The sequence below is a fragment of the Montipora foliosa genome, chromosome 11 (assembly GCF_036669935.1).
Source record: "Montipora foliosa isolate CH-2021 chromosome 11, ASM3666993v2, whole genome shotgun sequence".
Classification (NCBI taxonomy): Eukaryota; Metazoa; Cnidaria; class Anthozoa; order Scleractinia; family Acroporidae; genus Montipora; species Montipora foliosa.
In genome coordinates, this window is record NC_090879.1 from 25,347,663 (window position 1) to 25,371,357 (window position 23,695).

The 23,695-nt window shown below is 46.1% G+C and overlaps 11 non-coding genes and 2 pseudogenes across 11 annotated transcripts; 9 read left to right on the forward strand and 4 right to left on the reverse strand.

The window, feature by feature from the left end:
- The first annotated feature begins 4,965 nt into the window (after positions 1-4,965).
- On the forward strand, positions 4,966-5,150 carry LOC137978128 (U2 spliceosomal RNA). Its single transcript, XR_011118132.1, has one exon. It is a non-coding gene; the product is annotated as a U2 spliceosomal RNA (small nuclear RNA).
- A 194-nt stretch (positions 5,151-5,344) lies between these two features.
- LOC137978050 (U1 spliceosomal RNA) lies at positions 5,345-5,508 on the forward strand. The gene has a single exon (XR_011118060.1). It is a non-coding gene; the product is annotated as a U1 spliceosomal RNA (small nuclear RNA).
- Positions 5,509-6,484: 976 nt separating this feature from the next.
- On the reverse strand, positions 6,485-6,603 carry LOC137977927 (5S ribosomal RNA; annotated as a pseudogene).
- Positions 6,604-6,876: 273 nt separating this feature from the next.
- Positions 6,877-7,068, forward strand: LOC137978121 (U2 spliceosomal RNA). The gene has a single exon (XR_011118126.1). It is a non-coding gene; the product is annotated as a U2 spliceosomal RNA (small nuclear RNA).
- Positions 7,069-12,707: 5,639 nt separating this feature from the next.
- LOC137978132 (U2 spliceosomal RNA) lies at positions 12,708-12,889 on the forward strand (annotated as a pseudogene).
- Positions 12,890-13,089: 200 nt separating this feature from the next.
- Positions 13,090-13,256, forward strand: LOC137978111 (U1 spliceosomal RNA). Its single transcript, XR_011118117.1, has one exon. It is a non-coding gene; the product is annotated as a U1 spliceosomal RNA (small nuclear RNA).
- Positions 13,257-14,256: 1,000 nt separating this feature from the next.
- LOC137978130 (5S ribosomal RNA) lies at positions 14,257-14,375 on the reverse strand. The gene has a single exon (XR_011118134.1). It is a non-coding gene; the product is annotated as a 5S ribosomal RNA (ribosomal RNA).
- A 265-nt stretch (positions 14,376-14,640) lies between these two features.
- LOC137978123 (U2 spliceosomal RNA) lies at positions 14,641-14,832 on the forward strand. The gene has a single exon (XR_011118128.1). It is a non-coding gene; the product is annotated as a U2 spliceosomal RNA (small nuclear RNA).
- A 199-nt stretch (positions 14,833-15,031) lies between these two features.
- Positions 15,032-15,194, forward strand: LOC137978086 (U1 spliceosomal RNA). The gene has a single exon (XR_011118094.1). It is a non-coding gene; the product is annotated as a U1 spliceosomal RNA (small nuclear RNA).
- Positions 15,195-16,171: 977 nt separating this feature from the next.
- LOC137977915 (5S ribosomal RNA) lies at positions 16,172-16,289 on the reverse strand. Its single transcript, XR_011117933.1, has one exon. It is a non-coding gene; the product is annotated as a 5S ribosomal RNA (ribosomal RNA).
- A 5,572-nt stretch (positions 16,290-21,861) lies between these two features.
- On the forward strand, positions 21,862-22,047 carry LOC137978129 (U2 spliceosomal RNA). The gene has a single exon (XR_011118133.1). It is a non-coding gene; the product is annotated as a U2 spliceosomal RNA (small nuclear RNA).
- A 194-nt stretch (positions 22,048-22,241) lies between these two features.
- LOC137978063 (U1 spliceosomal RNA) lies at positions 22,242-22,405 on the forward strand. Its single transcript, XR_011118072.1, has one exon. It is a non-coding gene; the product is annotated as a U1 spliceosomal RNA (small nuclear RNA).
- A 971-nt stretch (positions 22,406-23,376) lies between these two features.
- Positions 23,377-23,494, reverse strand: LOC137977881 (5S ribosomal RNA). Its single transcript, XR_011117900.1, has one exon. It is a non-coding gene; the product is annotated as a 5S ribosomal RNA (ribosomal RNA).
- Positions 23,495-23,695: the final 201 nt, after the last annotated feature.

Sequence of the window (23,695 nt, forward strand, 5' to 3'; positions counted from 1 at the left end):
ACCTTTGACAGTTTCCTTTCAACCACGTTCCTTTGTACCAGCACATGATGTTTTCGAAGCCCTACGTTCTGCCGATATCGATAATTCTGCCGTCTCTTGTATTCAACGTCAATCCAATGGTTCTATTTTGCTGACATTCCGTCGACAAGATTTTAAGGATGCCTTTTTTACAACGAAGCACGCTTACAGTTCAAGGATTGCCTTTTGCCCTTCAGGATGTTGACCGACCGCTTACGTATCTTCAAGTTTTTGATGCGCCCCACGAATTACCGGATTTAGCCATTATTAATCGTCTATCGAAGTTTTGTGATGTGATCTCGCACCGCCGAGGAATGTTTCGTGCAGAAGGGTGGGAAAATGTTTATGATGGAGTGCGACATTACCGAGTTCGGATCAGAACACCGATCCCGAATTTCATGCGATTTGGAAAGATTCTGGTGCATTTTCGCTATAAAGGTCAACCTCGTACTTGCCGCCACTGTCATCAACCTGGGGCACATGGCGAATGTTTGTCACACCACTGCATGTTTCAATTGTGATCAGACCGGCCACGTTTTCTTCTGATTGTCCTGAACCCATTATGTGTAACATCTGTAAATCTACCGAGCATCGCGCTAAAAAATTGTCCTCATTCCTGGTCCCGCGACATTCCTACTACCGACGAATCTAATGATCTCCCGACAACCATCCTATTAGCACACCTGAAAATAATTCTGGCCCCGAAACCGATGCGTTACCTCCCGAAAATTCCGCCGAAACTTCAACCCATGGATACTTCACCTACTACTACACCTGTTAATCCGCCCGATAATCCGACGATTGCTGCCGACACTGATGATATACCTGATGATATTAGCCACGAAGAAGCCTTTTTTCTCACCAATGGAATCGGATGTTGAAGGAAATAATGACGAACAGTCCCCTATTTTGTTTGACTCTAACACTGCTAGTTCTGTTTCTACTAAATCGTAACGAACTCCGGACGTAGGCCTGCTAATTTCATTGAAGCCGTAGTTCCCTTAAGGAAACCAACTCAACCTACTGTGTATTCTGGGCGATCTACTGACACACAGGCAGAAAAAAACGTGAAAATTCAGAACCATCGGATGGTGAAATATCTCCCAAGAAACCCCGACGAACAAGCATAAAAAACGCAAGTAACTGTTGTGAGTGTAATTTTGATAACCTGCCCGATTTATCTCTAACTCATATTTATGTTTCAAGCTAAATTAGTCACTCTAAACATCCGAGGGTTTGGCAACGGGTCCAAACAACAGTTGATTTTTGATTTTGCCAAATCTACGCGAGCAGATTTTATTTGTTTACAAGAGACTTTGCTTCACAACCCGATGCAATAATTGTTTGCGAGCCAAATGGCCCCGGTAAGAGTTTCTGGTCTCCCGCGCTAGGTAAACAGGGTGGCGTAGCGATTCTGGTAGCCGAAAATTCACGTTTTGAAGTTCTCAGCTGGTCGAAAGATACATCGGGCAGAGTTATCAGTCTGTTAGTAAAAAGTGGATAATTTACGTTTTAATGTTTTGAATATTTATGCTCCCACCAATCCTACTGAGCGAAAGAGTTTTCCTTGAAACTCTGCCCAATTTTTTCATGCCTAATTCCCTCGAGGATCATTGCCGGTGATTTTAATGTTATGAATGTGATCTTGATAAATTCGGGGGCAATTCCTCGCTCTCTGCTGACCTTACCGATTTTCGTGTCACTCACCAGTTAATTGATTCTTGGCGTGTGAAACACGCCAGAATGGCCCAGTGTACCTGGTTTAATTCGACTAAAACTATCGGATCACGGCTGGATAAATTTTTTATTACCAAGGATTTAAGTCCTAACATTGATTCGTGCGAAATTTTCTCCCTGTGTTTTTTCGGATCATGATTCTGTTTTTCTCTCACTTGAATTAGCACATGTTCGTTCTCACGGTCCAGGAATTTGGTGTCTTAATTCCACTCTTTTAGAAGATTCCGAATTTTGTCGTTTGGTTTCATGTCTGATCCGGACTCATCTTGAATACAAGGAAACCTTTCCGTCCCTGCACGATTGGTGGGATTTTCTTAAACAATCCTTGAAAATCGAAATGATCAAATTTAGCAAAGATAAACAGCGTAGATTAAACTCTGATAAAGTGCGAGCTGTCAATCAACTCACAACCGCAAAAACAAACATTGATTAATGGAGATGAATCAGCCAAACCGATTATTGAGCGTTTAGAACACGAAATCCAGTCTATGAATTATGTTCAACAACAGTCCTGGCAAATTCGAAGCCGAGCAAAGTGGTTGGAAGAGGGCGAGAAGCCCACGAAATATTTTTTCAAACTTCACGCTTCTCGCACGCAAAAGAATTTTGTTGACAGTGTTTTCGATGCGGCCGGAAGTGAGGTTTCGTCTCAACAAGATATTGAACGAGCTCATTTTGATTTTACAGTCACCTTTATTCTAAAAACCCTATTGATTTGGATGTTCAATCTGCCCTTCTCTCGAATTTAAATACTGTTCTATCAGAAGAACAACAGTCGACTTGTGAGGGATATCTCACTTTAAATGAAATTGACACCGCTCTGAAAAGTCTCGCTTCCGATAAAACTCCCGGTCTGGATGGACTTCCGCGAGAGTTTTACGTGAAATTCTGGGATCTTTTAGGCCCTATTCTTGTAGACCTGTATAATTTCAGCCCTCGATAAAGGTTTTTTTAGCCCCAGTATGCAACAAAGCGCTACACGTCTAATTTTTAAGAAGGATGATAAACGCGACTTGAAAAATTGGCGACCGATTTCACTTCTAAATGTTGATTACAAAATTTGTTCCAAAGCGCTCGCCAACCGCCTATCGCAGGTTCTTGGCTCTTTGATTCACGAAGATCAAACATGTTCTGTACCCGGTCGAACCATTTTTGACAATTTATTTCTTTTGCGTGACACCTTGGACTATGTAAACATTACGAATGAACCCGGCATTCTGTTAAGTCTCGATCAAGAAAAAGCCTTTGATCGCGTAGATCGTAGTTTTTTTAATGAACACTTTGCAACGCTTCGGTTTTGGCCCCTTTTTTCGACGCTGGATATCCTCTCTGTATTCTCAAGCCTCTATGCGTGTTATTGTTAATGGGTTTCTGACTGATTCAATTCCAATTAATCGTGGCGTTCGACAGGGGGATTCCCTGTCGCCCTTATTGTATATTTTATGTGCTGAAACACTTGCAGCAAACATTCGTCACGATCAGACCATCCAGGGTTTTCTCCTCCCCGGGGCAGGGGGCAGGTATTTTAAAATTCAGCAGTATGCAGATGATTCTACTTGTTTTGTCAAAGATGTTTATTCCTTGAATCGATTATTCCTTTTACTCAGTAAATATGAACAAGGCACTGGTGCTAAATTGAACATGTCTAAAACAGAGGCTATGTGGTTAGGATCTTGGCGTACCTGTCCTGCCCAGCCCCTGGGGTTAACTTGGGTTTCTAAAATGAAAATACTTGGAGTTTGGTTTAGTAATGGTAATGTTAATGTAGATCCTGAAAACTGGCTACCTCGCCTATCTAAACTGGAAGCCAATTTGAACCTGTGGAAATCCAGATCTCTCTCATTTGTTGGAAAAAAACCATGATTGTGAACACTATAGGTGCTAGTAAATTTTGGTATCTAGCCAAAGTTCTCTCCCTCCCAGAATTTATAGTAGTCAGATTTAAGAAGTTAGTGTACCCCTTTCTCTGGGGGTCCAAGATAGAAACGATTAAACGGACCACGCTGTCAGCCCCTATTCGACAAGGGGGCCTGGGTCTCATTGACTTTATCTGTAAGAGTAAAGCCTTGAAAGTTTCTTCTCTGGTGCACACAATTTCTAGACCTGACTCCAAGGACTTTTATTTGTTAAAGTATTTTGTGGGATCCCAGTTGGCTCGCCTCCGATCTGACTGGTCCTTCCTTAGAGATAATTCTACACCTAGTGCCATTAGTCCTACTGTTTATTACAACACTTGTCTCCAGTCTCTCTCTTCATTGGTATCCAGACTTAGGCCTAACACAGTATTTGATTTTACCTCGAAGAATTGTTATCAGGAATTTCTTAAGGAAACAATGACCTCCCCCATCCTGTCTCACCAATGGGCCCCTTTTTGACTCCTAGTTTTGACCTTGACAAGCATTGGTCACTAGTACGAGACCCCTTTTACTGAGAATTTAAGAATGACCTTAGTTGGTTAATTATTTTGCGAGCAATCAAAGTTCGGGACTCCCTACACACGTGGGGCTATGCGATTCAAACGTTTGCGCTCATTGCCAGCGCAAAGAAACCATTGATCATTGTTTCCTCAACTGTAAACGAGCAAAGGGGTGTGGCGTCATTTTCTCCTCCCACCCTCTCTGCCCTTCTGGCTCGGCCCTTCCTAGCGAATGTTACCACTGTTTTGTTTCTCAATTTTCCGGACAACGGGAAGACAGCTCGACTTTCAAGACATATTATCAAGTCTATCTTGTATGGCATTTTGGACATTCCGAAACAAAGCAACTTTTCATAACGGTAAAGAAGACGCTCAGGCTATTTTGAAATATATCCGGCAGGATATCGCAACACGAATTAAAGTTGATTTTCTACGCATGCCTTACAGAACATTTGAAAACTTGTGGTGTCATCCGCTGATATGTAAGGTCGTTTCAAAGGAACTTGTCATCAACCTATAACTTCATCGGTAGACCTCCTGTAATCTTAGTTATTAACGATACTCTCGGCTTGTAACAACTGTAGCCAAGTACCTTACCGTAGTATCACAGTTCTTTTTTGGACCAACTAAGATAACGTTTGTTTACTATTGTGATTATTATGAATGATGTTATACCTTAACTTATTGTCATTTAGGAGTGTAAATCAAGCGAGGTGTCTCTTTAATGTCTATAGGTTAAGAGTAGCTTGTAATTAACTGAACCCCCTTTGGGGTCCAGAATGCACATTTAAAATAAACATTTTAAAAGAAAAAAAAAAAAAAAAATCTGTTCTTATCAGCTTAATATCTGATACGCTGCTCATCGAGCAGCTCATATATTAAACTGATTTTTGGAACTGGGCCGTGGAAAAGAGGCTTGCCTCGTCCCGGCCACGGGTTGCCTCGGTATAGCACTACCTCCGAGCGTGGCCCACTTCCCTCTGGGGAAGAAATAATCAAGTGAAAGCAGAACAAATGACCAAGCAACCAACCTTCACATTCTCTTCTCTTTTCTAGGTAGCATAGCAGCGAGTGGACAGCACGACACGACAGGACGAGGAGCACGTGACCCCCATTACCACATGGTATGCGCAGACAAGTTGCGTTTTGCGGTTCCGGAGAGGTTGAAAAGGCATACTTACCTGACGCGGGAGGCACTGTGATCAGGGAGGCAGTCCTCTCAAGGTGAGGCTCTTTCATTGCACTTCGATTGGGTTGACCCTTGCGATTACCCCAAATGTGGGTAACTCGAGCGTATAATTTCTGGTAGTGGGGACCTGCGTTCGCGCTAGTCCCCGCACCAAACCCCGGTGGCAAAGTTGGCTAATGGGAAGGTTTGTTGGTAACGTTTCAGGCAGGGCAGGGAAGGAGATGCGGTGGCGGTGTAAGGACTAAGGAAGGTGAGTTGTATTTGTGAATTCCACTGCTGAAATTGTAGGTGAATGTTCCGTACTTGGTGCACTGCAAAACTGTGATTTTATTTCTTTCATTCTTGGCCGTAGAGAGAGCGAGAGGACGTGTTTATTTCAGCCGCATCGATTTCCATCGATAGACGAGTGAGACAAGAAAATGCCAGCGGGTCGAGCTCTTATCCTCGTGCATCGTTTCGAAAACGTAAGTGGATGTGTGTTTGTACTGCTCCATCGCGATAGATTTCTTTTGCGTTGTGTTATGTTGCGTTCTGGAGAGCCCGTTTTGCATTGAGTAACTGAGGACCCGCCAGATCAGTTGGCGTTACATTTCTGTGGCCAACACTTTGTGGTTTCTCTATGTTATCAGTTAATTGGATTGTTATCATAAAAAGTAAATCTTTCATGGTCAGGATAGTGTCTTATCGGCCCTTTGAATACGTACTGTCCGTGTTGAGCAGGGAACAGTAAGACTTTGAAGTGCGCTACGTCACGTAAGTCACGTTTTCGCAGGATCAATGTTGTAGTGTTGTAGCCTTCGTTGTATGCATATCATCCGGGCTAGGTTAACTTCCATCTAATGCATAACAGTGCATGCATTTTTTACTTGTCGTATCCTGTTCTTTGCTCACACGAAAAGATACGTTTCATGTCATAAACGTTGGATTGATAAGATCTCGCGCGCACGCGCTCCCTTGGGAATACAAGTTCCACTTTCTCGTGTGAACTATTTTGTTTTTGTTGTATGTCTCATCTTTGACATATCGTTGGCATGTTGTGTTCAAAAAACCTGGTTTGGAATGTTCTTTCATTAAAGGAAACTGAGATTTTTTGAGATAATCAAGTGTACAGAAGGAAAAAGGGAAGCCTACAACACGGGGTATTCCCAGGCGGTCTCCCATCCAAGTACTAACCCCGCCCGACGGGGGTTAGGTTCGGTGAGCGGCCGAGATCCGGTGTTTTCCCTGTCGTATGGTCGTAGACCAAGTAATTCGCCGTGAAAATTAACTTTGTTATACAAGGGAAAATAAAAACGAGTTCAGAGCAAGCACAATTTGCATTTGTCCTCTTACCGTCAACGCAAGTGCCATGCAATTCTGGTCCTGCTGCCCACTGTACAAGGGCGATCGTTGGTGTGCGCCTCGCTTTCAGGTTGGCTTTGGGCATTCCTTCCTTGGCAACGGATTGTAATCGGACCACCATATCTTCGTGGCCATGAGACTGGGAGCACCTTGTCTGCGCTGTGAGCAGTTACGCATCGCTTCTCGGCCTTTTGGCTAAGATCAAGTGTAGTATCTGTTCTTATCAGCTTAATATCTGATACGCTGCTCATCGAGCAGCTCATATATTAAACTGATTTTTGGAACTGGGCCGTGGAAAAGAGGCTTGCCTCGTCCCGGCCACGGGTTGCCTCGGTATAGCACTACCTCCGAGCGTGGCCCACTTCCCTCTGGGGAAGAAATAATCAAGTGAAAGCAGAACAAATGACCAAGCAACCAACCTTCACATTTCTCTTCTCTTTTCTAGGTAGCATAGCAGCGAGTGGACAGCACGACACGACAGGACGAGGAGCACGTGACCCCCATTACCACATGGTATGCGCAGACAAGTTGCGTTTTTGCGGTTCCGGAGAGGTTGAAAAGGCATACTTACCTGACGCGGGTTTTTATTATCTGCCAGGTTCGTGCCTTTCCTTGTGGTACGCGTAAGTTCCGTATTGGAATTGGAGTGTGGGGACAAGCGTTTTTGGGATTTGTGGTAAGATTTTTGATTCCTGAGTTTTACTGGTGACCCTCCTGGGGACTTATGCTTGGCGTCCTGCCATAACCCAGGGTAGCCAGTCTTTCTGTTCCCTTCCTGGGAGCTTTGCTTTCCGGGGGGACTGTTTTTTCTCTTTTTCCCTTTTCATCATGCCTCTTGCGGCCTTTAAGAGGACAGTAGTCCTCGACCTTTCCGATGTTCCAACCTCTGTTCCCAGGGCGGAACTTGTTACAGCCATCAAGGGAAAGTTCACCCCCTTTGTGATTGACAGTATTCAGTTTGTTCCCGTAAAACTGGTTCAGATTACTTTCGCTGACCCAAAATGTAAAAATATTGTTGAAGGTTATGATTTTGTCACTTTAGCTGGTGCTAAGTGCAAAGTCATGTATGCTGGGCCTCGAGCTCAAAATGTTATGTTGTATCACTATCCCTTTGAGGAGAGTGATGATCGCCTCCGGCCCTACTTTTCCTCGTACGGGAAGGTGGAGACGATAAGGCACCAGCATTACCCGGGTGACCCTGCAATCTGCACTGGAGCCCGTATCATCAAAATGGTTCGTTCTGGCCGGATCCCTCGTAATCTGGACATTGCTGGATATAAATGTAAGGTGTGGTATGTGGGTCAGCCGGCCGAATGTGATATCTGTCGTGGGGAACACCTCACCAAAAACTGTGACTTGCGCGGGAAGTGCCGCAGGTGTCGGGAGCCTGGTCACATGGCCAGGGATTGCCCAACCCCCCCAATGCCTGGGGGAACCCACCATCTTCGCCTGCGACCCCCGCCCATCCGTCCGCTTCACTTGTTGTTGGTGCCACTCCCCCGGAGTCGCTGCCTCCCCTCCTGGATGTCAGTTCTGGTCCTGAGGACCTTCCCACTTCTCCTGCAAGCTCTGACCATGAGGACTCTGGGGACGAGGGGGTAACCCTTCGTCCTCCTGCCCCCACGCAACCTGGTATTTCAAGTTGGGGTTCCCACACCGACCTCAGGGACAATGAGTTATCCCCCCTGGTACTCCACCCATGGCCTCTCCTGCCACCAGTAAATGTTAAGGAGGGTGCGGCCCTCCCTAAAACGGTAATGGTGGGTCCTCGACGCGCGTGCAGGTGGCTGCCTCCCCCGCCGCTGCGTCTGATGGTTTGGCTGCGCCACAGAGTAATACAATGTTAACACTAGTAGTAACGTAGTTGGTGTAATGGACAATACTACTATAGTTAATGGAAAAGAAATGGAAATGGATAATAGTAATAATGTAGTTACTGGAAAAGAAATGACAAATAATGCTGTAGTTAATGGAAAAGAAATGGAAATGGATAATAGTAATAATGGAAAAGAAATGGATACGAATGATAATGAACTAGTTAATGAGACTGAATACAGTCAAAGTATATTTAGTGACGATGACCCTTTAACGGGCATCAATGTAACCCCTGTAAATACCCCACAGGTTCTATCTCTGTCTCCCGTAATGGTTAACGAGGTCGAGCTGACTGATTCACCAGTCACTAAGCGTGGACTTTCGGATGTTGAGGCTTCCTCTGATGATCAGGTCAAGTCTAAGAAGAAAGCGAAGAAACCTCTTCCTGGTTCTGCGGTCCCCGGCCGCTCGAAGTCTGGAAAGGGCAGGGAGTCTGGGAGGGCTGTTCATTCTGGCCTTCCCTCCTTGGCTCCCCCTGCCCCGGTTCGGAGCCGTCGCTCCTAGTTGTGCTGTCTCTCTCTTTCTTCTCAGTTATGGCTCTCTCTATCCTCTCCTTAAACACCAATGGTCTCAGGGACTCGTCCAAGCGCGCTGGTGTTCTGCACTGGTTACGTTCCTTTCCTCAGGTCCCTGACATTGTCTGCCTACAAGAGGGCCCACTGCTCTTCAGACAGTGAATGTCAGTCTGGTTTCGTTCATCTGGTTTTAATGCAGTTGCTTCTGTTGGCTCTGCACACTCTTGTGGTTGCATCATTTTATTCCGCCCCACGGTCACCCTTACGAGCTCTTGGTGTGACACCGCTGGGCGTGTTGTTTTTTGCCACTTTACCCATTCTGGGCACCCGTTTCGTATCTGCTGTCTCTACGCCCCCAATCGCAACCCAGCCCGTGACGACTTCCTGGACGACGTCTCGTCTTGGGTTGATCCCACCTATCCGACCTTCCTTGCCGGGGACTTTAACACTGTGTTCGACCGCGCCCTCGATCGTCGGGGCTCCAATGTCTCTGACACTTCCCGCGAAAGTACTGCTACCTTAAAACGTCTTTTTGACTCCTGCTGTTGTCTGGACATTTGGAGGCACCTGCATCCTTCCGATTCTGCCTTCTCTTGGACTCGCTCAGACGGCCTTATGGCCTCCCGTATTGATCTCATTGGTGCCCCGTACTCCTGTTACCATCAGTCTTGACTTGCGATATTATTCCTTGTCCGTTTTCGGATCACTGTGGTGTGGTGCTTTCTTGTAGTGTCCCAGACATTGCTGCTCCTGGGACAGTTTCTGGAAGCTCAACATTTCTGTCCTCAATGATGAGGACTATATCCAGCATATCACTAATTTTTGGTCCGTTTGGAGGCAGTCCATGCTGTCCTTCCCGTCACTAGCTAAGTGGTGGGATAAGGGCAAGAGCCAAATCAAAGGCCTCACAATTAAATATTGCGCTGAGCGCTCGAAAGAAAACATCGCAGTGTCGAGACCTCCTTGGCCGACTAGCTGGGCATCTTAAGAACCGTGTTGATGCCGGTTTCACCTCCTGTGTTGAGCCGTACCATTCTACCCTGTCTGCCCTTGCTGCCCTAGACCTCGAGGCAGCTCGGGGAGCCCAAGTCCGTGCTCGGGCCAATGGGTTGAGGAAGGTGAAACCTCCTCGGCCTTTTTCTTCCGTCTGGAAAAGAAGCGTGCCGCCGACCGACTTATTTCAGCACTTCGATGCGATGATGGCACAGTGGTCTCGAGTTCAAAGGACCTATGCCAGGCTTTTGCTTCCTTTTATTCTAACTTGTTTAGTGCCGAGCCTACTGACGGGGACGTGGCTCTTTCCCTGCTCGACGCCCTCACCTCCACCTTGTCCGCCGACCAGGCTCAACAGTGTGATGGTCCTCTCCAGTCGGAGGAGTGTTATACTGCTTTATGTGGGATGGCTCGAGGCAAGACCCCGGGCTTGGATGGCCTCCCTATGGAGTTTTATGTCAAATTCTGGCCGGTGCTCGGACAGGACCTCGTGCTCGTCCTGAACTCATGTTATGAGGCTGGCACTCTCAGCCTCTCTCAGCGTCGAGGCATCATTTCTCTCATCTTTAAGACGGGTGACCGGCTGAACCCTCGTAACTGGCGGCCAATTTCCCTCCTTAGTGTGGACTACAAGCTCGCTGCCCGCGTCATCGCTGGGCGTCTCCTGAAGGTTATTCATGCCGTGGTGGCTGAGGATCAAACCTGTGGTGTCCCCGGTCGTTATATTGGTGAGAACGTCGCTTATCTCCGAGACATGGTCCATTACGCCACGCAATCCGGGTCTCCTTGTGCCATCCTCTCGCTCGACCAAGAAAAAGCGTTTGATCGCGTTGATTGGTCCTTTCTGCATGCCACCCTCTGCAGAATGGGTTTCCAAACCTCCTTTCTGCGCTGGATCCGCCTTTTCTATAATGCTGTTCAGAGTGCTGTCATTGTTAACGGTCATGTCTCAAACTTTTTCAGTCTCACACGGGGGGTGCGTCAAGGCTGCCCCCTCGCACCTTTGCTGTATGTTATGGTCGCTGAGGTCTTGGCCGCCAATATTCGAGCAAATCCCGCCATTACTGGACCTTTGCTGCCTGGACTGCCCTCACCGCTCTCTCCAATTTCCCAGTACGCGGATGACACATCGCTCATCTTGTCCTCCGATGCCTCCATTAGGGCTGTTTTTGACACCTACACAAGGTATGAGCTTGGTTCTGGATCCAAGCTCAACCTGACAAAGTCTCGCGGCTTGTGGCTGGGGTCTTGGGCTGGCCGAACTGACCCCCCTGTCCCTCTCGACTGGACATCTTCTAAGCTTAAAATCCTCGGAGTCTTCATTGGCCCGCATGACATTGATGAACTAATTGGCGGCCTCGGATAGAGGCTGTGGAACGCGTCCTCTCCTCCTGGCGTCAGCGCTCCTTGTCTTTTCATGGCAAGGCTTTGGTCATCAATTGCCTGGCCCTCGCCAGGGTTTGGTATGTGGCATCCCTGGTCCACATGCCCCCCTGGGTACTTAAAGAACTTAACTCCCTTGTTTTCTCATTCTTCTGGAAAACCAAGCGGGAGCTCGTTGCACGTGCTGTGGTCGTTCAGCCCACATCGCTGGGAGGTTTCTCGGTGGTGGACATTAAGCTCAAGGTTTGGTCGCTTCTGGGTCAGTGGGTCAAACGGTCTACTTTGTCCTCGTCAAGCTGGTCCTCCTTTGTGTCGTACTGGTTTCAATCGTGTTTTGCTGCCTCCTCTCTTGATGTTTTCTCCCGTCCCGCTGCCTTCGACAGGTCCCTGTTACCGCCATTTTACTCCTCTTTGCTTTTGGCCTGGGAGTCGCTTGGTGGCTCTTTTTCCCCCTCCCGGGGAACTTTGGTTTTCGCATCCTCTGACCCTCACGTTGTCGCCTCCGTGGCTTTTTTTCTCTGCCAAAGTCGGTTACCAGTTTCTTTTATCCTGTTCCTCTGTCACACCGCACTGTGTAGTTAAGTTCTTTCCCTCCTTTGGGGACCTTTACTGGTATGATACGTGGCGCCAGTTCCACTTCTTTGATTTTGACCGCTTTGTTGTTGATTTCTCCTGGAAGGTAGCTCATGGTGTGATTTACACTGCTGAGCGTCTTCTCTCTTTTGGTTTATCTGTCTCCTCCGCTTGTTTTTGTGGTCCTGTCGTCGAGTCACTGTCGCATTTGCTCTTTGTGTGTCCCCTTGCTCAAAGTGTTGTTGGTTGGCTACAGTCCCTCCTTTTTCATTTCTCGCCTATGTGTCCTGTGCTTGAGCGTCGCCATTTACTTTTTGGTTTCAATTCCACTGAGCTTCACGCAGTGCCCAAAGTCTTCAGTTACCTGTTGTGTGCCTGTAAGTTTCACATCTGGCTGGCCCGCAATGACTACCGCTTTCGTTCTGTCAACCTGGGGCCCTCGCCGTCATTGAGGGAGCAAAGGCCCGTGTCAAGTTCCACCTCCCCTTGCTCTTCAAGCGTTTTTCAACCCGGAGACGTCGACGTTATTTTGCCCGCCAGTGGGGGGCGGATGGAGTCATCGCCTCTATGTTTCCAACAAGCTCGTTTTTCGCTTCGGGCCACCTGCTTAATTCACCCTCTGTACCACCTGATTTGCTTAGTTTTATTTCGCCTCTGTCGCCTAATACTGGTGACCAATGCCTCAGGCGTTGGATGAGTCTGTCGACTGGTGACCTTTGGTCCGCCTGCGCATCGCGCAGCTCATATATTAAACTGATTTTTGGAACTTGGCCGTGGAAGAGAGGCTTGCCTCGTCCCGGCCACGGGTTGCCTCGGTATAGCACTACCTCCGATCGTGGCCCACTTCCCTCTGGGGAAGAAATAATCAAGTTAAAGCAGAACAAATGACCCAGCAACCAACCTTCACATTCTCTTCTCTTTTCTAGGTAGCATAGCCGCGAGTGGACCGCCACGACACGACAGGACGAGGGAGCAAACGTGACCCCCCATTACCACATTGTATGCGCAGACAAGTTGCGTTTTGCGGTGTCCGGAGAGGTTGAAAAGGCTTACTTACCTGACTCGGGGAGGCACTGTGATCAGGGAGGCAGTCCTCTCAAGGTTAGGCTCTTTCAATGCACGTCGATTGGGTTGACCCTTGCGATTACCCCAAATGTGGGTAACTCCGAGCGTATAATTTCTGGTAGTGGTGTACCTGCGTTCGCGCTAGTCCCCGCACCAAACCCCGGTGGCCAAGTTGGCTAATGGGAAGGGTTTGTTGGTAACGTTTCAGGCAGGACAGGAAGGATATGCGGTGGCGGTGTAAGGACTAAGGAAGGTGTAGTTTTTATTTGTGAATTCCACTGCTTGAAATTGTAGGTGAATGTTCCGTACTTGGGGCACTGCAAAACTGGGATTTTTTATTTCTTTCATTCTTTGCCGTAGAGAGAGCGAGAGGACGTGTTTATTTCAGCCGCATCGGGGGGGGGGGGGGGGGGATTTCCATCGATAGACGAAGTGATACAAGAAAATGCCAGCGGGTCGAGCTCTTTATCCTCGTGCATCGTTTCGAAAACGTAAGTGGCTGTGTGTTTGTACTGCTCCATCGCGATAGATTTCTTTTGCGTTGTGTTATGTTGCGTTCTGGAGAGCCCGTTTTGCATTGAGTAACTGAGGACCCGCCAGATCAGTTGGCGTTACATTTCTGTGGCCAACACTTTGTGGTTTCTCTATGTTATCAGTTAATTGGATTGTTATCATAAAAAGTAAATCTTTCATGGTCAGGATAGTGTCTTATCGGCCCTTTGAATACGTACTGTCCGTGTTGAGCAGGGAACAGTAAGACTTTGAAGTGCGCTACGTCACGTAAGTCACGTTTTCGCAGGATCAATGTTGTAGTGTTGTAGCCTTCGTTGTATGCATATCATCCGGGCTAGGTTAACTTCCATCTAATGCATAACAGTGCATGCATTTTTTACTTGTCGTATCCTGTTCTTTGCTCACACGAAAAGATACGTTTCATGTCATAAACGTTGGATTGATAAGATCTCGCGCGCACGCGCTCCCTTGGGAATACAAGTTCCACTTTCTCGTGTGAACTATTTTGTTTTTGTTGTATGTCTCATCTTTGACATATCGTTGGCATGTTGTGTTCAAAAAACCTGGTTTGGAATGTTCTTTCATTAAAGGAAACTGAGATTTTTTGAGATAATCAAGTGTACAGAAGGAAAAAGGGAAGCCTACAACACGGGGTATTCCCAGGCGGTCTCCCATCCAAGTACTAACCCCGCCCGACAGGGCTTAACTTCGGTGATCGGACGAGAACCGGTGTTTTCCCTGTGGTATGGTCGTAGACAAGTAATTCGCCGTGAAAATTAACTTTGTTATAAGGGAAAATAAAACGAGGTCAGAGCAAGCACAATGTGCATTTGTCCTCTTGCCGTCAACGCAAGTGCCATGCAATGCTGGTCCTGCTGCCCACTGTACAAGGGCGATCGTTGTGTGCGCCTCGCTTTCAGGTTGGCTTTGGGCATTCCTTCCTTGGCACGGATTGTAATCGGACCACCATATCTCGTGGCCATGAGACTGGGAGCACCTTGTCCGCTGTGAGCATTTACGGGCATCCTTCTCGGCCTTTTGGCTAAGATCAAGTGTAGTATCTGTTCTTATCAGCTTAATATCTGATACGCTGCTCATCGAGCAGCTCATATATTAAACTGATTTTTGGAACTGGGCCGTGGAAAAGAGGCTTGCCTCGTCCCGGCCACGGGTTGCCTCGGTATAGCACTACCTCCGAGCGTGGCCCACTTCCCTCTGGGGAAGAAATAATCAAGTGAAAGCAGAACAAATGACCAAGCAACCAAACCTTCACATTCTCTTCTCTTTTCTAGGTAGCATAGCAGCAGCGAGTGGACAGCACGACACGACAGGACGAGGAGCACGTGACCCCCATTACCACATGGTATGCGCAGACAAGTTGCGTTTTTGCGGTTCCGGAGAGGTTGAAAAGGCATACTTACCTGACGCGGGAGGCACTGTGATCAGGGAGGCAGTCCTCTCAAGGTGAGGCTCTTTCATTGCACTTCGATTGGGTTGACCCTTGCGATACCCCAAATGTGGGTAACTCGAGCGTATAATTTCTGGTAGTGGGGACCTGCGTTCGCGCTAGTCCCCGCACCAAACCCCGGTGGCAAAGTTGGCTAATGGGAAGGTTTGTTGGTAACGTTTCAGGCAGGGCAGGGAAGGAGATGCGGTGGCGGTGTAAGGACTAAGGAAGGTGAGTTGTATTTGTGAATTCCACTGCTGAAATTGTAGGTGAATGTTCCGTACTTGGTGCACTGCAAAACTGTGATTTTATTTCTTTCATTCTTGGCCGTAGAGAGAGCGAGAGGACGTGTTTATTTCAGCCGCATCGATTTCCATCGATAGACGAGTGAGACAAGAAAATGCCAGCGGGTCGAGCTCTATCCTCGTGCATCGTTTCGAAAACGTAAGTGGATGTGTGTTTTGTACTGCTCCATCGCGATAGATTTCTTTTGCGTTGTGTTATGTTGCGTTCTGGAGAGCCCGTTTTGCATTGAGTAACTGAGGACCCGCCAGATCAGTTGGCGTTACATTTCTGTGGCCAACACTTTGTGGTTTCTCTATGTTATCAGTTAATTGGATTGTTATCATAAAAAGTAAATCTTTCATGGTCAGGATAGTGTCTTATCGGCCCTTTGAATACGTACTGTCCGTGTTGAGCAGGGAACAGTAAGACTTTGAAGTGCGCTACGTCACGTAAGTCACGTTTTCGCAGGATCAATGTTGTAGTGTTGTAGCCTTCGTTGTATGCATATCATCCGGGCTAGGTTAACTTCATCTAATGCATAACAGTGCATGCATTTTTTACTTGTCGTATCCTGTTCTTTGCTCACACGAAAAGATACGTTTCATGTCATAAACGTTGGATTGATAAGATCTCGCGCGCACGCGCTCCCTTGGGAATACAAGTTCCACTTTCTCGTGTGAACTATTTTGTTTTTGTTGTATGTCTCATCTTTGACATATCGTTGGCATGTTGTGTTCAAAAAACCCTGGTTTGGAATGTTCTTTCATTAAAGGAAACTGAGATTTTTTGAGATAATCAAGTGTACAGAAGGAAAAAGGGAAAGCCTACAACACGGGGTATTCCCAGGCGGTCTCCCATCCAAGTACTAACCCCGCCCGACAGGGCTTAACTTCGGTGATCGGACGAGAACGGTGTTTTCCCTGTGGTATGGTCGTAGACAAGTAATTCGCCGTGAAAATTAACTTTGTTATAAGGGAAAATAAAAACGAGGTCAGAGCAAGCACAATGTGCATTTGTCCTCTTGCCGTCAACGCAAGTGCCATGCAATGCTGGTCCTGCTGCCCACTGTACAAGGGCGATCGTTGTGTGCGCCTCGCTTTCAGGTTGGCTTTGGGCATTCCTTCCTTGGCACGGATTGTAATCGGACCACCATATCTCGTGGCCATGAGACTGGGAGCACCTTGTCCGCTGTGAGCATTTACGGGCATCGCTTCTCGGCCTTTTGGCTAAGATCCGTGGTTTAGTTTTTAATGTGCTTGTTTTAAATCAATTTAAAGAAAATTGCTAAATACCCGCTGGGGGGATCGCCTCTTTCTCCCTTGTACGACGCGAGTCGCGTAAGATTGGTCCCGAGTTATGGCGAGCGCGCCAAATGGTCAGGCCGCTGACCAGAGCCTTGGAGCGGGCACTTTGCAAGGAGATGTAGTCGAGGGAAGACGTGTTGTTGTTGCTGAACCTAACGCTGCCCTTCGGGGCAGCTATGCATCTGCTTTGAGAGCTGGAGAGCCTACCGATGAAGTTGTAGTTGTAGACCCAGAAAATGATCTACCTGGGCGACCTTTGACAGTTTCCTTTCAACCACGTTCCTTTGTACCAGCACATGATGTTTTCGAAGCCCTACGTTCTGCCGATATCGATAATTCTGCCGTCTCTTGTATTCAACGTCAATCCAATGGTTCTATTTTGCTGACATTCCGTCGACAAGATTTTAAGGATGCCTTTTTACAACGAAGCACGCTTACAGTTCAAGGATTGCCTTTTGCCCTTCAGATGTTGACCGACCGCTTACGTATCTTCAAGTTTTTGATGCGCCCCACGAATTACCGGATTTTAGCCATTATTAATCGTCTATCGAAGTTTTGTGATGTGATCTCGCACCGCCGAGGAATGTTTCGTGCAGAAGGGTGGGAAAATGTTTATGATGGAGTGCGCCATTACCGAGTTCGGATCAGAACACCGATCCCGAATTTCATGCGATTTGGAAAGATTCTGGTGCATTTTCGCTATAAAGGTCAACCTCGTACTTGCCGCCACTGTCATCAACCTGGGCACATGGCGAATGTTTGTCACACCACTGCATGTTTCAATTGTGATCAGACCGGCCACGTTTCTTCTGATTGTCCTGAACCCATTATGTGTAACATCTGTAAATCTACCGAGCATCGCGCTAAAAATTGTCCTCATTCTGGTCCCGCGACATTCCTACTACCGACGAATCTAATGATCTCTCCGACAACCATCCTATTAGCACACCTGAAAATAATTCTGGCCCCGAAACCGATGCGTTACCTCCCGAAAATTCCGCCGAAACTTCAACCATGGATACTTCACCTACTACTACACCTGTTAATCCGCCCGATAATCCGACGATTGCTGCCGACACTGATGATATACCTGATGATATTAGCCACGAAGAAGCCTTTTTCTCACCAATGGAATCGGATGTTGAAGGAAATAATGACGAACAGTCCCCTATTTTGTTTGACTCTAACACTGCTAGTTCTGTTTCTACTAAAATCGTAACGAACTCCGGACGTAGGCCTGCTAATTTCATTGAAGCCGTAGTTCCCTTAAGGAAACCCAACTCAACCTACTGTGTATTCTGGGCGATCTACTGACACACAGGCAGAAAAACGTGAAAATTCAGAACCATCGGATGGTGAAATATCTCCCAAGAAAACCCGGACGAACAAGCATAAAAAACGCAAGTAACTGTTGTGAGTGTAATTTTGATAACCTGCCCGATTTATCTCTAACTCATATTTATGTTTCAAGCTAAATTAGTCACTCTAAACATCCGAGGGTTTGGCAACGGGTCCAAACAACAGTTGATTTTTGATTTTGCCAAATCTACGCGAGCAGATTTTATTTGTTTACAAGAGATTTTGCTTTCACAACCCGATGCAATTAATTGTTTGCGAGCCAAATGGCCCGGTAAGAGTTTCTGGTCTCCCGCGCTAGGTAAACAGGGTGGCGTAGCGATTCTGGTAGCCGAAAATTCACGTTTTGAAGTTCTCAGCTGGTCGAAAGATACATCGGGCAGAGTTATCAGTCTGTTAGTAAAAGTGGATAATTTACGTTTTAATGTTTTGAATATTTATGCTCCCCACCAATCCTACTGAGCGAAGAGTTTTCCTTGAAACTCTGCCCAATTTTTTCATGCCTAATTCCTCGAGGATCATTGCCGGTGATTTTAATTGTTATGAATGTGATCTTGATAAATTCGGGGGCAATTCCTCGCTCTCTGCTGACCTTACCGATTTTCGTGTCACTCACCAGTTAATTGATTCTTGGCGTGTGAAACACGCCAGAATGGCCCAGTGTACCTGGTTTAATTCGACTAAAACTATCGGATCACGGCTGGATAAATTTTTTTATTACCAAGGATTTAAGTCCTAACATTGATTCGTGCGAAATTTCTCCCTGTGTTTTTTCGGATGATGATTCTGTTTTTCTCTCACTTGAATTAGCACATGTTCGTTCTCACGGTCCAGGAATTTGGTGTCTTAATTCCACTCTTTTAGAAGATTCCGAATTTTGTCGTTTGGTTTCATGTCTGATCCGGACTCATCTTGAATACAAGGAAACCTTTCCGTCCCTGCACGATTGGTGGGATTTTCTTAAACAATCCTTGAAAATCGAAATGATCAAATTTAGCAAAGATAAACAGCGTAGATTAAACTCTGATAAAGTGCGAGCTGTCAATCAACTCACAACCGCAAAACAAACATTGATTAATGGAGATGAATCAGCCAAACCGATTATTGAGCGTTTAGAACACGAAATCCAGTCTATGAATTATGTTCAACAACAGTCCTGGCAAATTCGAAGCCGAGCAAAGTGGTTGGAAGAGGGCGAGAAGCCCACGAAATATTTTTTCAAACTTCACGCTTCTCGCACGCAAAAGAATTTTGTTGACAGTGTTTTCGATGCGGCCGGAAGTGAGGTTTCGTCTCAACAAGATATTGAACGAGCTCATTTTGATTTTTACAGTCACCTTTATTCTAAAAACCCTATTGATTTGGATGTTCAATCTGCCCTTCTCTCGAATTTAAATACTGTTCTATCAGAAGAACAACAGTCGACTTGTGAGGGATATCTCACTTTAAATGAAATTGACACCGCTCTGAAAAGTCTCGCTTCCGATAAAACTCCCGGTCTGGATGGACTTCCGCGAGAGTTTTACGTGAAATTCTGGGATCTTTTAGGCCCTATTCTTGTAGACCTGTATAATTTCAGCCTCGATAAAGGTTTTTTTAGCCCCAGTATGCAACAAAGCGCTACACGTCTAATTTTTAAGAAGGATGATAAACGCGACTTGAAAAAATTGGCGACCGATTTCACTCTAAATGTTGATTACAAAATTGTTCCAAAGCGCTCGCCAACCGCCTATCGCAGGTTCTTGGCTCTTTGATTCACGAAGATCAAACATGTTCTGTACCCGGTCGAACCATTTTTGACAATTATTCTTTTGCGTGACACCTTGGACTATGTAAACATTACGAATGAACCCGGCATTCTGTTAAGTCTCGATCAAGAAAAAGCCTTTGATCGCGTAGATCGTAGTTTTTTATGAACACTTTGCAACGCTTCGGTTTTGGCCCCTTTTTTCGACGCTGGATATCCTCTCTGTATTCTCAAGCCTCTATGCGTGTTATTGTTAATGGGTTTCTGACTGATTCAATTCCAATTAATCGTGGCGTTCGACAGGGGGATTCCCTGTCGCCCTTATTGTATATTTTATGTGCTGAAACACTTGCAGCAAACATTCGTCACGATCAGACCATCCAGGGTTTTCTCCTCCCCGGGGCAGGGGGCAGGTATTTTAAAATTCAGCAGTATGCAGATGATTCTACTTGTTTTGTCAAAGATGTTTATTTCCTTGAATCGATTATTCCTTTTACTCAGTAAATATGAACAAGGCACTGGTGCTAAATTGAACATGTCTAAAACAGAGGCTATGTGGTTAGGATCTTGGCGTACCTGTCCTGCCCAGCCCCTGGGGTTAACTGGGTTTCTCTAAAATGAAAATACTTGGAGTTTGGTTTAGTAATGGTAATGTTAATGTAGATCCTGAAAACTGGCTACCTCGCCTATCTAAACTGGAAGCCAATTTGAACCTGTGGAAATCCAGATCTCTCTCATTTGTTGGAAAAACCATGATTGTGAACACTATAGGTGCTAGTAAATTTTGGTATCTAGCCAAAGTTCTCTCCCTCCCAGAATTTATAGTAGTCAGATTTAAGAAGTTAGTGTACCCCTTTCTCTGGGGGTCCAAGATAGAAACGATTAAACGGACCACGCTGTCAGCCCCTATTCGACAAGGGGGCCTGGGTCTCATTGACTTTATCTGTAAGAGTAAAGCCTTGAAAGTTTCTTCTCTGGTGCACACAATTTCTAGACCTGACTCCAAGGACTTTTATTTGTTAAAGTATTTTGTGGGATCCCAGTTGGCTCGCCTCCGATCTGACTGGTCCTTCCTTAGAGATAATTCTACACCTAGTGCCATTAGTCCTACTGTTTATTACAACACTTGTCTCCAGTCTCTCTCTCATTTGGTATCCAGACTTAGGCCTAACACAGTATTTGATTTTACCTCGAAGAATTGTTATCAGGAATTTCTTAAGGAAACAATGACCTCCCCCATCCTGTCTCACCAATGGGCCCCTTTTTGTGACTCCTAGTTTTGACCTTGACAAGCATTGGTCACTAGTACGAGACCCCTTTACTGAGAATTTTAAGAATGACCTTAGTTGGTTAATTATTTTGCGAGCAATCAAAGTTCGGGACTCCCTACACACGTGGGGCTATGCCGATTCAAACGTTTGCGCTCATTGCCAGCGCAAAGAAACCATTGATCATTGTTTCCTCAACTGTAAACGAGCAAAGGGGGTGTGGCGTCATTTTCTCCCCACCCTCTCTGCCCTTCTGGCTCGGCCCTTCCTAGCGAATGTTACCACTGTTTTGTTTCTCAATTTTCCGGACAACGGGAAGACAGCTCGACTTTCAAGACATATTATCAAGTCTATCTTGTATGGCATTTGGACATTCCGAAACAAAGCAACTTTTCATAACGGTAAAGAAGACGCTCAGGCTATTTTGAAATATATCCGGCAGGATATCGCAACACGAATTAAAGTTGATTTTCTACGCATGCCTTACAGAACATTTGAAAACTTGTGGTGTCATCCGCTGATATGTAAGGTCGTTTCAAAGGAACTTGTCATCAACCTATAACTTCATCGGTAGACCTCCTGTAATCTTAGTTATTAACGATACTCTCGGCTTGTAACAACTGTAGCCAAGTACCTTACCGTAGTATCACAGTTCTTTTTTGGACCAACTAAGATAACGTTTGTTTACTATTGTGATTATTATGAATGATGTTATACCTTAACTTATTGTCATTTAGGAGTGTAAATCAAGCGAGGTGTCTCTTTAATGTCTATAGGTTAAGAGTAGCTTGTAATTAACTGAACCCCCTTTGGGGTCCAGAATGCACATTTAAAATAAACATTTTAAAAGAAAAAAAAAAAAAAAAATCTGTTCTTATCAGCTTAATATCTGATACCGCTGCTCATCGAGCAGCTCATATATTAAACTGATTTTTGGAACTGGGCCGTGGAAAAGAGGCTTGCCTCGTCCCGGCCACGGGTTGCCTCGGTATAGCACTACCTCCGAGCGTGGCCCACTTCCCTCTGGGGAAGAAATAATCAAGTGAAAGCAGAACAAATGACCAAGCAACCAACCTTCACATTCTCTTCTCTTTTCTAGGTAGCATAGCAGCGAGTGGACAGCACGACACGACAGGACGAGGAGCACGTGACCCCCATTACCACATGGTATGCGCAGACAAGTTGCGTTTTGCGGTTCCGGAGAGGTTGAAAAGGCATACTTACCTGACGCGGGAGGCACTGTGATCAGGGAGGCAGTCCTCTCAAGGTGAGGCTCTTTCATTGCACTTCGATTGGGTTGACCCTTGCGATTACCCCAAATGTGGGTAACTCGAGCGTATAATTTCTGGTAGTGGGGACCTGCGTTCGCGCTAGTCCCCGCACCAAACCCCGGTGGCAAAGTTGGCTAATGGGAAGGTTTGTTGGTAACGTTTCAGGCAGGGCAGGGAAGGAGATGCGGTGGCGGTGTAAGGACTAAGGAAGGTGAGTTGTATTTGTGAATTCCACTGCTGAAATTGTAGGTGAATGTTCCGTACTTGGTGCACTGCAAAACTGTGATTTTATTTCTTTCATTCTTGGCCGTAGAGAGAGCGAGAGGACGTGTTTTATTTCAGCCGCATCGTTTTCCATCGATAGACGATTGTGACATTAAAATTCCAGCGTGTCGAGCTCTTATCCTCGTGCATCGTTTCGAAACGTAAGTGGATGTGTGTTTGTACTGCTCCATCGCGATAGATTTCTTTTGCGTTGTGTTATGTTGCGTTCTGGAGAGCCCGTTTTGCATTGAGTACTGAGGACCCGCCAGATCAGTTGGCGTTACATTTCTGTGGCCAACACTTTGTGGTTTCTCTATGTTATCAGTTAATTGGATTGTTATCATAAAAAGTAAATCTTTCATGGTCAGGATAGTGTCTTATCGGCCCTTTGAATACGTACTGTCCGTGTTGAGCAGGGAACAGTAAGACTTTGAAGTGCGCTACGTCACGTAAGTCACGTTTTCGCAGGATCAATGTTGTAGTGTTGTAGCCTTCGTTGTATGCATATCATCCGGGCTAGGTTAACTTCCATCTAATGCATAACAGTGCATGCATTTTTTACTTGTCGTATCCTGTTCTTTGCTCACACGAAAAGATACGTTTCATGTCATAAACGTTGGATTGATAAGATCTCGCGCGCACGCGCTCCCTTGGAATACAAGTTCCACTTTCTCGTGTGAACTATTTTGTTTTTGTTGTATGTCTCATCTTTGACATATCGTTGGCATGTTGTGTTCAAAAAACCTGGTTTGGAATGTTCTTTCATTAAAGGAAACTGAGATTTTTGAGATAATCAAGTACAGAAGGAAAAAGGGAAGCCTACAACACGGGGTATTCCCAGGCGGTCTCCCATCCAAGTACTAACCCCGCCCGACAGGCTTAACTTCGGTGATCGGACGAGAACCGGTGTTTTCCCTGTGGTATGGTCGTAGACAAGTAATTCCCGTGAAAATTAACTTTGTTATAAGGAAAATAAAAACGAGGTCAGAGCAAGCACAATGTGCATTTGTCCTCTTGCCGTCAACGCAAGTGCCATGCAATGCTGTCCTGGCTGCCCACTGTACAAGGCGATCGTTGTGTCGCCTCGCTTTCCAGTTGGACTTTGGGCATTCCTTTCCTTGGCACGGATTGTAAT